General features: G+C 43.8%; 2 protein-coding genes and 3 long non-coding RNA genes across 5 annotated transcripts in view; 4 read left to right on the top strand and 1 right to left on the bottom strand.

The window, feature by feature from the left end:
* The window catches only part of LOC145425170 (ribonuclease inhibitor-like), a 291,209-nt gene that overhangs the window by 233,526 nt on the left and 44,211 nt on the right, over positions 1–13,472 (top strand). The window lies entirely within an intron of this gene.
* The window catches only part of LOC145425144 (NACHT, LRR and PYD domains-containing protein 12-like), a 596,587-nt gene that overhangs the window by 208,700 nt on the left and 374,415 nt on the right, over positions 1–13,472 (top strand). The gene's annotated exons all lie outside the window — the stretch shown is intronic.
* Positions 1,425–1,901, bottom strand: LOC145425210 (uncharacterized). Its single transcript, XR_013905877.1, has 2 exons — positions 1,735–1,901; positions 1,425–1,651 (listed from the first exon to the last, which is right to left on the bottom strand). It is a non-coding gene; the product is annotated as an uncharacterized LOC145425210 (long non-coding RNA).
* Positions 8,662–10,247, top strand: LOC145425194 (uncharacterized). The gene is made up of 2 exons (XR_013905856.1): positions 8,662–9,533; positions 9,619–10,247. It is a non-coding gene; the product is annotated as an uncharacterized LOC145425194 (long non-coding RNA).
* Positions 11,662–13,281, top strand: LOC145425186 (uncharacterized). Its single transcript, XR_013905847.1, has 2 exons — positions 11,662–12,509; positions 12,595–13,281. It is a non-coding gene; the product is annotated as an uncharacterized LOC145425186 (long non-coding RNA).

Below are 13,472 nucleotides of genomic sequence, written 5' to 3' on the forward strand. Positions count from 1 at the left end.
CCAATTAATCGTGGGGTTGTGTTGCTGGAGCCAGGGATGACCGAGAACTAACGGCGTCTGAGTGGAGTGAAAAACAAAAAAACTAATCTCCTCCGAATGATTGCCAGACAGTGTGAGGGTGAGCGGTTCAGTGATGTGTGTGATGTCGGGGAGGCGCTGCCCTGATAAAGCCGTGACGCGTAAGGCGTGGGGTAGTGACTCCACAGTCACACAGAGTCGTTTAGCTAGTTCAGAGTCAATGAAATTTTGTTCTGCTCCAGAATCAATAAGCACAGAAAGTGAATGACACTCGGAATGGACCAGAAGCTTAGCCGGCAGGGCTAAACGTGGAGGAGATTTATCCTGATTCAAACCGCCCACCAGTACTCCAACCATCACTGGCGGGCGCGGCCTTTTGCTCGCGACGGACAGGAGGCAATCATGTGTCCCTTATTACCACAATACAGACACTCACCGGCCGTGATGCGTCGCTGACGTTCTGCAGCAGTTAGGTGAGAGCTGCCGATTTGCATGGGCTGTACCTCTCCGTCGGCGCCCCCTGATGTCCGGGAGGACCGGTAATCGGCCGAAGCCTCCGCCCATCGCGGCCCTGCGGCCTCCTGGGAACTGGAGTTCCGTGCTTGCCTACGAGCTCGTAGCCGCTCATCCACCTTAATACATAACGACATCAATTCGTCAAAAGCAGTGGGTAGGTCCCGCATAATCAATTCATCTTTCAGATCTTCCCGGATGTTATTTAACAATGTGCTCCTGAGCGCATCCGGTCCCCAGCCGGTTTCTTCTGCCAAAATCCAAAGTCGATTGAATAATCTGCCATACTCCGCTTACCTTGCTTAAAGTTAAGGAGGCGGAGCGCCGCAGCCTCGACTCCAGAGCCCTGATTAAACACAGTCTTAAAGTTAATCACAAACCTCTCAAAAGAGATCTCCGGGTTGGAGTTTAACACGACCTGGGCCCATTTCAAAGCCCGGTCACGAAGCATCTGTACCAAGAACGCAATCTTTGCCCCGTCATTGTTATGAAAACGCCGCTGTTCGCGGAAAATCAATGAACACTGGGCCAGAAAGCCAGAGCACTTCTCTTTCTCCCCTGAAAAGGGCTCAGGCGAAGGCAGAGGACCGTCAGAGGATGGGGTGGCTGCCGATGAGGGACCGGCCGTAGCCGCCGCGAGTGTCTCCTGCTGGGCAGGGCGAGCCGGCTGGGAGGTCCCTGGCTGTACTCCCCCTGGCGTAGTCAAACCGGAAACAGCTTGAGTTAGTGCAGCGATCTCACCTCGCAGCTGATATAACATTTGTTCGTGGCGAGTCAGCGCCGCTTCTTGGGCAGCCAGTGCCTGACCGATGGTATTCTGATCTGCTGAGTCCATGTTGTGGCTGGATCGTTCTGTCACGTTTCGTAGATCGGACTCACGCGCAGACCACTAGTGTCTTCAAAAGGTGCATTTATTTACAGTGTTTCCTACAGTGGAATTCATATATACACATAATAGTGTCAAAGGAAAAAGGGGCCGGGGTTCCAGGGTCCAGGAGTGAAAGAGGCAGGAGTCCAGGAAGGGAAAGTTTCCATTCAGTCCTAGCACATCTCCTCTCCTTTATCTCTCTTGCTCCCGTTCAGTCGCCAGGCACAGGGGAAGAACAAGTCCAGAGGCAATCTATGCACAGGCAGAAAAAAACCATTAGTCTCCTGGTTCAGACATGCTCATAAACTGACTTTACAAAATACAGGACGACTGACGCTGATGACTCAACGATCCAGCGACGAGTAGAGCAGACTCGCCCTCTTAAGAAGGGTTCCAATCTTTCATGATCAGCGACAGATGTGCTGATCACCTCCAGGTGCGTAGGCCAGGGGCAGGAGCCCATACTGAGCTCCGCCCCGGCAGGAGAAAGAGAGAATGGAAGAGGGCGAGAGAAAAAGGGAGAGCAGAGGTGAGAGAGAAAGGTAAACAAAAACAAAACACCTGACGGCTGTCAGCTGACGAGGGGCGGAGACCATGACATCTAATTACTTTAATTCCAAAACCCAACAAAGACAAACTACTTCTGGATAATTGGAGACCCATAACCCTTCTGTGTAATGATTATAAATTACTGGCTCATGTATATGCGAACCGCTTAAATGATTGTTTATCACATTTAGTGGATGAATGTCAGTCGGCGTTTATAAAAGGAAGACATATACACAATCACATTAGATTGATTTTTGATATGCTTGATTATCGCCAGCATATAAAGACAGAAAGCTTAGTGTTGTTTTCCATCCTAAATGATAGTAAATGTAACAATAAATTTATCAGTGTGAATTTTAAATCTATTCTTTTCCAGGGGTTTAACTCAGGTAGATATTTGCAGGCCCTTCATGGGGACCAGTCACTCATGGAAAAGGCGTTCTCAAAATTCACTCAGTGGCCTGTCTCCCCAAAAGTAAAAGAAACTCATTTCAAGATAATTAATAATATATATCCTGTGTCTGAATTTTTGAAGAGGAGGTTTAAATTTGAGGTTGATCAGTGTGCATTTTGTGATTCAGCCTGTGAAACATTACACCATTTGTTTTTCTCATGTCCTGTATCAGCTGCCTTTTGGTTAGAACTACACAGTTGGTTATCCCTCAAGATCAACGATATTCCCCAGTTTAATATTTCTGATATTATTTTCTATATGGCTAAACAACATCCATCTGTCTCTACTGTGATTAACATTGTCATCCTGTTAGGTAAATACCATATACATTGTTGTAAATGGAGGAATAGAAAACCATCCTTTACATGGTTCATCAATGACTTTAAACATTATTTCATGTCACTTAAAAAACTGAAGTCAAGCAGATTTGCCACAATCTATGATGACATTTCCCATTTGCTACTGTTTTGATTATTACCTTTATTGTGTATCAACCTGTGCTCTTTTTTTAATTCTTCCCCGTTAATACTGTGGATTTTTTGTCTAGCCCCCGTCCCCCCATATCCTTGCTGTTAGTTTTGTTGTATTGACTGTGTTTTTTTTTTTATCCTCCACGAGATTTCATTTGCTCTATAATGTGTTATGTTGTTTGTGACTGTATTGCTTCAATTGTTAATAAAAAAAAAAACCAAACACGTGCGCTAGCATAGCATGCTACTTGCCGCTAGCTCCGATGCTAACTTCCGTTAGCCATTTTGCAATGAAAGTGCCTTTTCCGAGGCTAAAGCAATTAGCACTGAGTCTGCTGCACTTTATACGAGATGTTCTTTAAAGGTTTATGTCACATTACTGTGGTATTGATGTATGGTTTTGTGCGAAGTTGTTATGTTAGCACATGTTCACTTTTCTCATGGTGCTAATTATAGTTCTGCACAATTAAGTATTAGCAACGTGAAATTAAGTGCCTTCACCTGCACTGTACTTAGCTGAAACTGTCACGGACCCGGCTCTGGGGACTCGGGGTCCGTGGGCAGTGGGGACTGTGACTATTATTATTATTATTATTATTATCATTATTTGGTGTGTTGTCTGCACTGCCCCTGTGCACATCTGTATGTAGGCAGGTATGTGTGTGTATTGCCTTTCTGCTGTGGTCAAGTTACAGGCACCTTCAGCCCTGGGGGCGGGCATAACTTGAGGGCTGGCCACACCCGAAGTCCTGGCCGCACACCTGCTCCTCATCTGGGCTCGTCGGGGGAGCTATTTAGATGAGTGATGGAGCTTCCACCGATGCTGGATTATTGCGTTGGACTACACGTCAGTCTTCTAACATAGTCAAGTGTGAGTGTATGCCTGCTGGGACAAGTGTGTAACGGCTGCCTCTATTGTTTTCCCCTCAGGAGGAGTGTGGGACAAGAAGGAGCAGTGAGCACGGGGAGTGCAGGGACACTGGAGCAGAGAGCACTACACGGGGACTTTAGGGAAGAAGACACTACACGGGAGTCTGGGAAACTGGGGATTCATTGTTGTTTACTTCACCACCTTGTAAATAAACACTGTTGCACTGAAGAGTCCGGCGTTTGGGTCCTATTTCCCCCATCTCCCCACGGTCTGCCAGCCAGACCGTGACAGAAACTTGATAAGTCTCAAGCCAATGTGTATTTTTAATGCACTGCTGAGCTATTTAGTATTGTTTTAAATGTGTGCTTCCTATGCACTTTTTCCCTTTGAAATGAGAATAATTTGTTGTACAACATAGAATATTTTGAAAGAAATTTAGAAGCACTACAAGCAACCAGTAGTAATAATAAGTTACAGGCATGATAGCTTAAATGTTGAACTACTGTGTTCTGGCCTGGTCCCCAGGTCAGGTTTTTTCCCTTTGCTTATTTGGATTGGATTGGTTTTGAGGACCTGAGAAGAATCGAGGATCCCTTTTCCAGTACTGGATGGCGAGCCCAGCCCAAATAGCCGGATGAACTGGTAGATTGTAACCCGACTGGTTACAAACACACTGAGTGACTATTGAACATTGAAAGACTGAAATTGACTTTAAAAAAGACACAAAAGACAATATATCCTTGGGTCGACCATTTGTGGGGTTTATTTTATTTTATTTTGTTTTCAAGAAGCGCACTCTACTTTTGTTAAATGTGCACAACTTTAATAATTGCTAATAAATGCAATTGTGTTTTCTACACCTACTGTGTACAAGTCCTCTGTTGTCATACACCCTTAGCTCCTACAAATCTAGAACCTGTCTGATCTGGTCCATATTTCCCTTCTGTCCTCGTACTGTGGTTAAAGGTAACTATACTGCCGTACTACAGGCAACGAAGGCAAGAAGTAGCATTAACAGGTCTTACATGCCCATTACTAGTATTGCACCACCAGTGTTACATAATCATTGCTAATCCTTTTCATTTTGGCCAGTCCAAGCATTTAGAAATAAATAAACACAAAAACACCATTCAAAGATAATTTTTACTTTTTCTACTTATCAGGTATGACCAATCTGAAATATCTTTTGGCGAAATGAACAATATATCCTAAACTTGACCTCAGGCCCATCAGGTTAATGCAGTCATTACATGGACATGTTTCATTTTAAAATGAGATCAGAATAGTTTGGCATTAAGTCATAAATCTTTAAGAACAAACCTGTGTTCACAAACATGTTTATCTCTCTTGTGTTTACTGCGCGGGTCTGTGATCCTCTGGTAAATGTAGCTGTAAATGTTGTTTTCCAATATAGACGAGTACTGCTGCGTTCATACACCGATGTTCTCCATGTTCTTTGCAAATAATGCAAATGCTTGTGGATGGTGCTGAGGATTTATATGACATCTTTCAGTGAATCCCACAGGCTGAGTTCTTCTCTCTTTGCCTAACTGCTTGCTGTCTCTGAACCAAAAGAGCTCCAAGTCACATTATCCATGTGCTCAAGTGCAAGTGCTGATCCATGTTCTCAGCCAGTGGTGTGACTGGTGTGGGGACAGGTGAACCAGTCTGACTGAAGCTGGGAGGTGAGGACTTCATTCATTTAATAACAGCCCCTCTCGCTCAGTTTTTTCATTCGCTCTTGCTCAGATCTCTGCGAACCTGCTCGCAGTGTGGCGCTCAGTGTGGTTTATCATCTTCATCTTAACTTCCTGCTTCTATCATGGTTAAAGCTGATGAATCCTCTGGACATCAAACACTGATGGTGTTATTGGAGCTGAGTGAAGTTTGATGGATTTATTATCCACGCTGTGACACATGCCAGCTGTCAGAGCAGAACACATGAAGTCAGCAGGTGTATTTAAATTCAGCCTCTGCTTCCTCTGAAGGTCCATGACATCACAGTGTGGCCACAAAGGGCGTCCAGAATCCTAGCCTCCCACAAACGTGTCCACCTTCTCCCTGGATTTGAAGCACAGGTGGGCCCACCCTTACGGTGGCCCTGAGAGGCCAAACGGACTGCAACTTCAGAAAACACTTGCAAAAAGAAAAATGCTGCAAAAAGGAAAATGCTGCAAAAAGAAAGACGCTGCACTGCAACTTCAAGAAAAACACTGCACTGCAAAAAGAAAAATGCTACAAAAAGAAAGACGCTGCACTGCAACTTCAAGAAAAACGCTGCACTGCAAAAAGAAAAACGCTGCAAAAGCACACAAAGCACAACGGAAATAGGAAAAAAGACAACGGAAATGTTCCTGGGGAGACAATAACCTGACGGACCAGCTGCACGAACCAAAACATGCTAACCAGTGCGCTAGGACTGGGACACGCTTCAAAGAAGTGGAGGAGAGGTAAATGTGTTGTAATCTCATGATTCTAATAATACTACAGATACCTGGAATATACATTCAAAGTTAATTCTAACAAAGATAATGTTTAATGTAGCCTTAGAAATGAAGCTTTCCGTTGTCTTTTTTCCTATTTCCGTTGTGCTTTGTGTGCTTTTGCAGCGCTTTTCTTTTTGCAGCGTTTTTCTTTTTGTAGCGTTTTTCTTTTCGTAGCGTTTTTCTTTTTGTAGCGGTTTTTTTTTTTTGCAGTGCAGCGTCTTTCTTGAAGTTGCAGTGCAGCGTCTTTCTTTTTGCAGCGTTTTCCTTTTTGCAGTATTTTTTCTTTTTGCAAGTGTTTTCTGAAGTTGCAGTCCGTTTGGCCTCTCAGGGCCACCGAACACCCTATCCCAAGATGCATTGCAGCGTGGTGGTGGAACATATATTTTGGGTCCAGAGATAGAGCAGCGCTCTCTCTAAGTCTTTGAGGATGTTTTCTGTTTGAGTCTGGCTTCAGTTCAGTCTAATTTAGCAGCTGTGACATCAGAGATTGTAGGGGAGGAACAGCCACATCCACAGGTGAGTTTCCCACCCAGAAACAGAGCGTGAACATCACCTCTGTCTGTGCTGTGTTGGTCACAAGCTTTGTTCTGGGCTTTTAAGTGGAGGGTGGAGCTTGTGAGTGATTGAAGCTGAGAGCGGTGTTTGCACATGCTCAGTGTGACAGGATGTTGGCTGCTGTGTTTGCACATGCTCAGTGTGACAGGATGTTGGCTGCTGTGTTTGCACATGCTCAGTATGACAGGATGTTGGTTGCTGTGTTTGCACATGCTCAGTGTAACAGGATGTTGGCTGCTGTGTTTGCACATGCTCAGTGTAACAGGATGTTGGCTGCTGTGTTTGCACATGCTCAGTGCAACAGGATGTTGGCTGCTGTGTTTGCACATGCTCAGTGTGACAGGATGGCTTGATGGCTCTGTCCCAATTCAGGGTCTGCATGCTTGAAGTACGCATTTTAAGTGCGGTTACGTCACCGCCACGCGACAACGGCTGTCCCAATTCGAAGTGTACTTCAAATGCATACTCCAAATGCGCCGTCAATTTCCCCAAATATCAAGCGTGGTCCGGCGCACGCTTCGTGGTCCCATATATCCCACAATTCATAGCGCAGCGGTGGGTGTTGATAATTTTGCCGCAAAATACGGCAGAAGGGAGCGGCCGAAGAGATTTTCTTTTTTTCCCCCCAAACTTTATTGAAATTATAAAGTGAACAGTCAGTCATTCCAATTCAGTTTTTTCAGTAGACATACAAGGCAAATAAGAGTAACAATATACAGTACAATGAAATAAGAAGGATAAATAAATAAAGGAGAAAAAAAGAAAAAAAAAAGGGGGAATGTGACAGACTTCATAACAACTTTGTACTTGAAAGTTGTGACAGCTCATTCGTTAAACATTTCTGAATGAATTTAAATCAATGATAAACCTTTTTTATTGGAACTTAATTTAAGAGAGTTTAAGTAATATTCAATTTCAATCAAAAACAAATTAAATGATGGGATTGAGTTTTGAAATTTATGTACATGGAATTTCCCTAATAAGATGGAGCAGCCGAAGAGTGAACTGTCAAAAGTACTGAATATGACGTCACTTATTTATGTGCGAATGTTTAATAATTAAAGTCAGTCCTATATCCACAAACACAACAAGCTGAAAGTCAGTGATATATGTATATGTGTGTGTATATATCTGCATGATGTCACTACATCATGCAGTTTGTGTTTTGACCTCCAGAGGGCGACAAATCCGCACAGACAGAGAGCTCAATTCAAACTTTGCTGCCATCAGTAATAATTCTTCAAATATAATCATCAGTGTTTGAGCAGTTATGATATCAGGGACAAACTAGACATGTGTGACAATACTGAACATGTCACATGACACACCTTAAACATCATGTGATCCACTCTCAGTCTGCACTTTCATTCATGACTTCAACAGGTTGAAATGAGCTTTGAAGAAACATTCAGTGAAACAAAGCTTTCATCACACGATTCATGTGAGCAGCAGATGAACTTTGTACCAACAACATCTTCAATAACAGAGTCTGAAGGAAGCTCAGGTGTTGATGCTGCTCACTGATTGGACGGTTGGTTTCAAATGTCTGCCTCCGCCTCTGCTGCACAGGTGAAGGTAGAAAGTGTGACTGGATCTATAGACTGGAAACAAAGAAACATGCTGAACATTTGAAGCTTTGCAGCAGAAATGTTCATGTTACAAATACAGCAGAGCTGATCTGGGATCAGTGTGTTCACACCTGCAGCTACAACAAGGTTTCATGTCTCCACACGTCAACATGTGAACTTTACTCTGACTCAGTCTGAGCAGTCAGACGGCATATTTTTAAAGTTAACACATCAGCACACACAGAGCTGAGCCCCTCCCACCTGTGAGCTTCAGGTGGAGTCCCGCCTCCTTCCCGGAAGAAACTCACCTGTGTGTCTGTGTTTAGTGTCCAGGGCCCTGTTTCAGGAAGCCGGTTTAGTGGAAAAACTGAGTAAGTATACCCTGAGTTAACGAAAACTCTGGGTTTTCGGTTTCACAAAGCGAGTTCAGCTGCAGCCTGAGTGAGTCACTATGACGACACACTCCGTGAAGCTAACCTGCCCCCTAGCAGGTTTACTACAACTAACCCTGACTGTCTCCGCCCCTTTGTCGGAAACCTGACAGTAGGAAGTGTCAGACATGGCGTGTCCCTTCCTTGAAGAGCCAGTAGATCGTGAAGCCCAAATTCTCCGCAGAGCTCTCCGCCGGGAGAGAGTGATTCGAGCGCGTCTGGACATCTTATCATTACCTGATGATTTCCTGTGCGAACGTTACCGTTTCTCAGCACAATCTATAATTTATTTGGATAACATCCTCAGGCCATATATTGCTCATGTGACACATCGCGGACATGCTCTCAGTTCTGTACATATTATTTGTATTGCACTTCGGTTTTTTGCAAACGGGAGCTTTCTGTATAATATTGGTGACGCTGAGCACGTTTCCAAGGCTACCGTCTGTCGGGCAGTCAGGACTGTTACAGTTGCACTGAAACGTCTCCTGTACTCGTTTGTGGTGTTCCCCGGTCATAGACCCACAAGATTTATCAAAGAGGGATGCCACAAAATTGCAGGTATCAGGATGAACAAAACTTAATTTATGATGTGGTGATACTTGAACTACTACTTAAATTTTACATTTATTTTCAGGGTTCCCAGGTGTGATTGGCTGTATGGATGGTACTCACATTCCAATTATTGCTCCTTCAGTAAATGAAGGAGACTATGTGAACAGGAAGTCTTTCCACAGCATTAATGTACAGGTACATAGTTCCCTGTAGCATGTCAAACTAACAAATTATTTCATTATAGTAATGGATGCTAATTTGTGTTCTCTGCACTGTGAAGATCATATGTGATGCTGCCAACATTATCACAAATGTGGAAGCCAAGTGGCCAGGCTCTGTCCATGACTCACAAATATTCCGTGAATGTACACTGAGCACAAAATTTGGACATGGTGAGTTGAGAATACTTTAAAATATATAAAGACCAATTGCTTCAGGGACATTTGAACTGAAGTGTACCCTTCTGTCTTAGGAGAGTTCACTGGCTACTTGCTTGGTGATAGGGGGTATCCATGTTTACCCTATTTGCTTACCCCTTACCCTGACCCTGAACTGGGCCCACAGCAGCGACATAATCTGGCTAATTGCAGGACAAGAGCCAGAGTTGAAATGACTATCGGAATGCTTAAGGCCCGGTTCCAGTGCCTGCAAAGACTCAGGGTCACCCCAGAAAGGGCATGTGACATTATTGTGGCATGTGTGATTCTTCACAACATTGCCACAATTAGAGGAGAACACTGTCCTTCTGAACCAAACATCAGCAGTGATCCAAACCATGAACATCCTGACCCTCCCACGGACATACAAGATGGAAGCGCAGTCAGAGACACCATATGTCACAATCATTTCCTTTGACCCATCACCTCAACATGTTGAAAGAAGAATAAACAGATTTTTTGTTCAACTGGCTTTATTGGTCGCCTGTGTTTCCTGTACACAAAGTATTAAAAGATGTAAACCTCATAAAGTGTCTCTGTTGCTTCCTCCTCTGTAACAGCTGTCAATGTTTCTTCATTATTTTCCTGTAGTAAAGAAATAAACAACATTGCTGTTCTACTGTAAACTCATATAATCTGTGGAGTATTACTCACAACTGCATGTTGGTCTGGCTCAACAGGAGGCTGCACCAGATGCAGTACACCACCACCATCAACTGATAGAATATGAGGTTCATACAGGTCACTTATAACTTACAAGGGACCAAATGGCAATTAACAAACATACTAATCACCTTACACTTCATTGTCATTATGCTCTCAAAGACAACCAAGACTGAGGCAAGGCAAAATCAGTAGGAAAATAACTTCACTACAAAATAATCCATTATGGTAAAGAGTTTATCAAATGAATGAGTAGCACTGCAAAGGTGACTGTGAAGAAAGGATGTATGCACATCATGTATTATTTTGGATTTACCCCCTATGTAGACATAGGTTATTGACTCAGAGGATGTCCCCGCAGAGATGCCTTCAGCCACAGGGCGCCCACTGTTTTGGCTGAGGGCCAACTGCTCAGCCTCTGTGAGTGGTGGAGGACCCCCACCTGTTTTTCGGGCCTCTGCTTTTTTCTGTTGGCTATAACGGGCCACATTTGAGCATACAGAGTAAGCAAATATGTACTTGTAATGTGCTCAGATAATTTCAATAAGTGCTTACAGAAAGAAAATTAATGTAGCCTCTAACTGCAATTGATTTACATGGGACAAACAGACCAAGCACTATGGCTCATAATACAATTACACCTTACCTGTTTGGACTATATTTTTATATTTCATTTTTACTTGCTGCCAGGAACGTTTGGGGCCTGTTGGGTTGCACCTGCGCTCACATCACATCACAAAATAAAATGTATAAAATAACAAATAAAATAACATATAATAAAATAACGTGTTAAATGGGTGGAAATCCCTCGATCAATGTTTATATTAACACTCACGCATTGACTCTGTCGGCTATGTTTTGCCGTGCATGCTCCCTTTCTTTTGCAGCTGTCGCTGTGTTACTTTTTTCCGCGGAATTTGCATGTTATCGGCATATGCTGCCATCAGAATTTCGGCCTCAAGCGCTGTAAAATACATTGACCGCGCCTTCTTTCCCTCCGTCTCCATGGTGACTCGCTTAATCTGTGCTCCGCTTATCAGGGCTTTATGTATCCTCGTCCGCGCGCTTCACTTGGGGTTAAAGCAACTCCGCGTTGACTGAACTACTTGTTATCAGCCTTTCTGAAACCGAATATTCCGAGTTGGACAGTTCGGGGTTACTCAACCCTGAGTATCGTTTTTCACTCTGAGTTTTCCAAACCGGCTTCCTGAAACAGGGCCCTGGGCCCTGTTTCAGGAAGCCGGTTTAGTGGAAAAACTGAGTAAGTATACCCTGAGTTAACGAAAACTCTGGGTTTTCGGTTTCACAAAGCGAGTTCAGCTGCAGCCTGAGTGAGTCACTATGACGACACACGCCGTGAAGCTAACCTGCCCCCTAGCAGGTTTACCACAACTAACCCTGACTGTCTCCGCCCCTTTGTCGGAAACCTGACAGTAGGAAGTCTCAGACATGGCGTGTCCCTTCCTTGAAGAGCCGGTAGATATCGAAGCCCAAATTCTCCGCAGAGCTCTCCGCCGGGAGAGAGTGATTCGAGCGCGTCTGGACATCTTATCATTACCTGATGATTTCCTGTGCGAACGTTACCGTTTCTCAGCACAATCTATAATTTATTTGGATAACATCCTCAGGCCATATATTACGCATGTGACACATCGCGGACATGCTCTCAGTTCTGTACATATTATTTGTATTGCACTTCGGTTTTTTGCAAACGGGAGCTTTCTGTATAATATTGGTGACGCTGAGCACGTTTCCAAGGCTACCGTCTGTCGGGCAGTCAGGAATGTTACAGTTGCACTGAAACGTCTCCTGTACTCGTCTGTGGTGTTCCCCGGTCACAGACCCACAAGATTCATCAAAGAGGGATGCCACAAAATTGCAGGTATCAGGATGAACAAAACTTAATTTATGATGTGGTGATACTTGAACTACTACTTAAATTTTACATTTATTTTCACGGTTCCCAGGCGTGATTGGCTGTATAGATGGTACTCACATTCCAATTATTGCTCCTTCAGTAAATGAAGGAGACTATGTGAACAGGAAGTCTTTCCACAGCATTAATGTACAGGTACATAGTTCCCTGTAGCATGTCAAACTAACAAATTATTTCATCATAGTAATGGATGCTAATTTGTGTTCTCTGCACTGTGAAGATCATATGTGATGCTGCCAACATTATCACAAATGTGGAAGCCAAGTGGCCAGGCTCTGTCCATGACTCACAAATATTCCGTGAATGTACACTGAGCACAAAATTTGGACATGGTGAGTTGAAAATACTTTAAAATATATAAAGACCAATTGCTTCAGGGACATTTGAACTGAAGTGTATCCTTCTGTCTTAGGAGAGTTCACTGGCTACTTGCTTGGTGATAGGGGGTATCCATGTTTACCCTATTTGCTTACCCCTTACCCTGACCCTGAACCGGGCCCACAGCAGCGATATAATCTGGCTAATTGCAGGACAAGAGCCAGAGTTGAAATGACTATCGGAATGCTTAAGGCCCGGTTCCAGTGCCTGCAAAGACTCAGGGTCACCCCAGAAAGGGCATGTGACATTATTGTGGCATGTGTGATTCTTCACAACATTGCCACAATTAGAGGAGAACACTGTCCTTCTGAACCAAACATCAGCAGTGATCCAAACCATGAACATCCTGACCCTCCCACGGACATACAAGATGGAAGAGCAGTCAGAGACACCATATGTCACAATCATTCCTTTTGACCCATCACCTCAACATGTTGAAAGAAGAATAAACAGATTTTTTGTTCAACTGGCTTTATTGGTCGCCTGTATTTCCTGTACACAAAGTATTAAAAGATGTAAACCTCATAAAGTGTCTCTGTTGCTTCCTCCTCTGTAACAGCTGTCAATGTTTCTTCATTATTTTCCTGTAGTAAAGAAATAGACAACATTGCTGTTCTACTGTAAACTCATATAATCTGTGGAGTATTACTCACAACTGCATGTTGGTCTGGCTCAACAGGAGGCTGCACCAGATGCAGTACACCATCACCATCAACTGAT

The sequence above is a fragment of the Astatotilapia calliptera genome, chromosome 3 (genome assembly GCF_964374335.1).
Source record: "Astatotilapia calliptera chromosome 3, fAstCal68.1, whole genome shotgun sequence".
In the NCBI taxonomy this organism is placed as follows: domain Eukaryota; kingdom Metazoa; phylum Chordata; class Actinopteri; order Cichliformes; family Cichlidae; genus Astatotilapia; species Astatotilapia calliptera.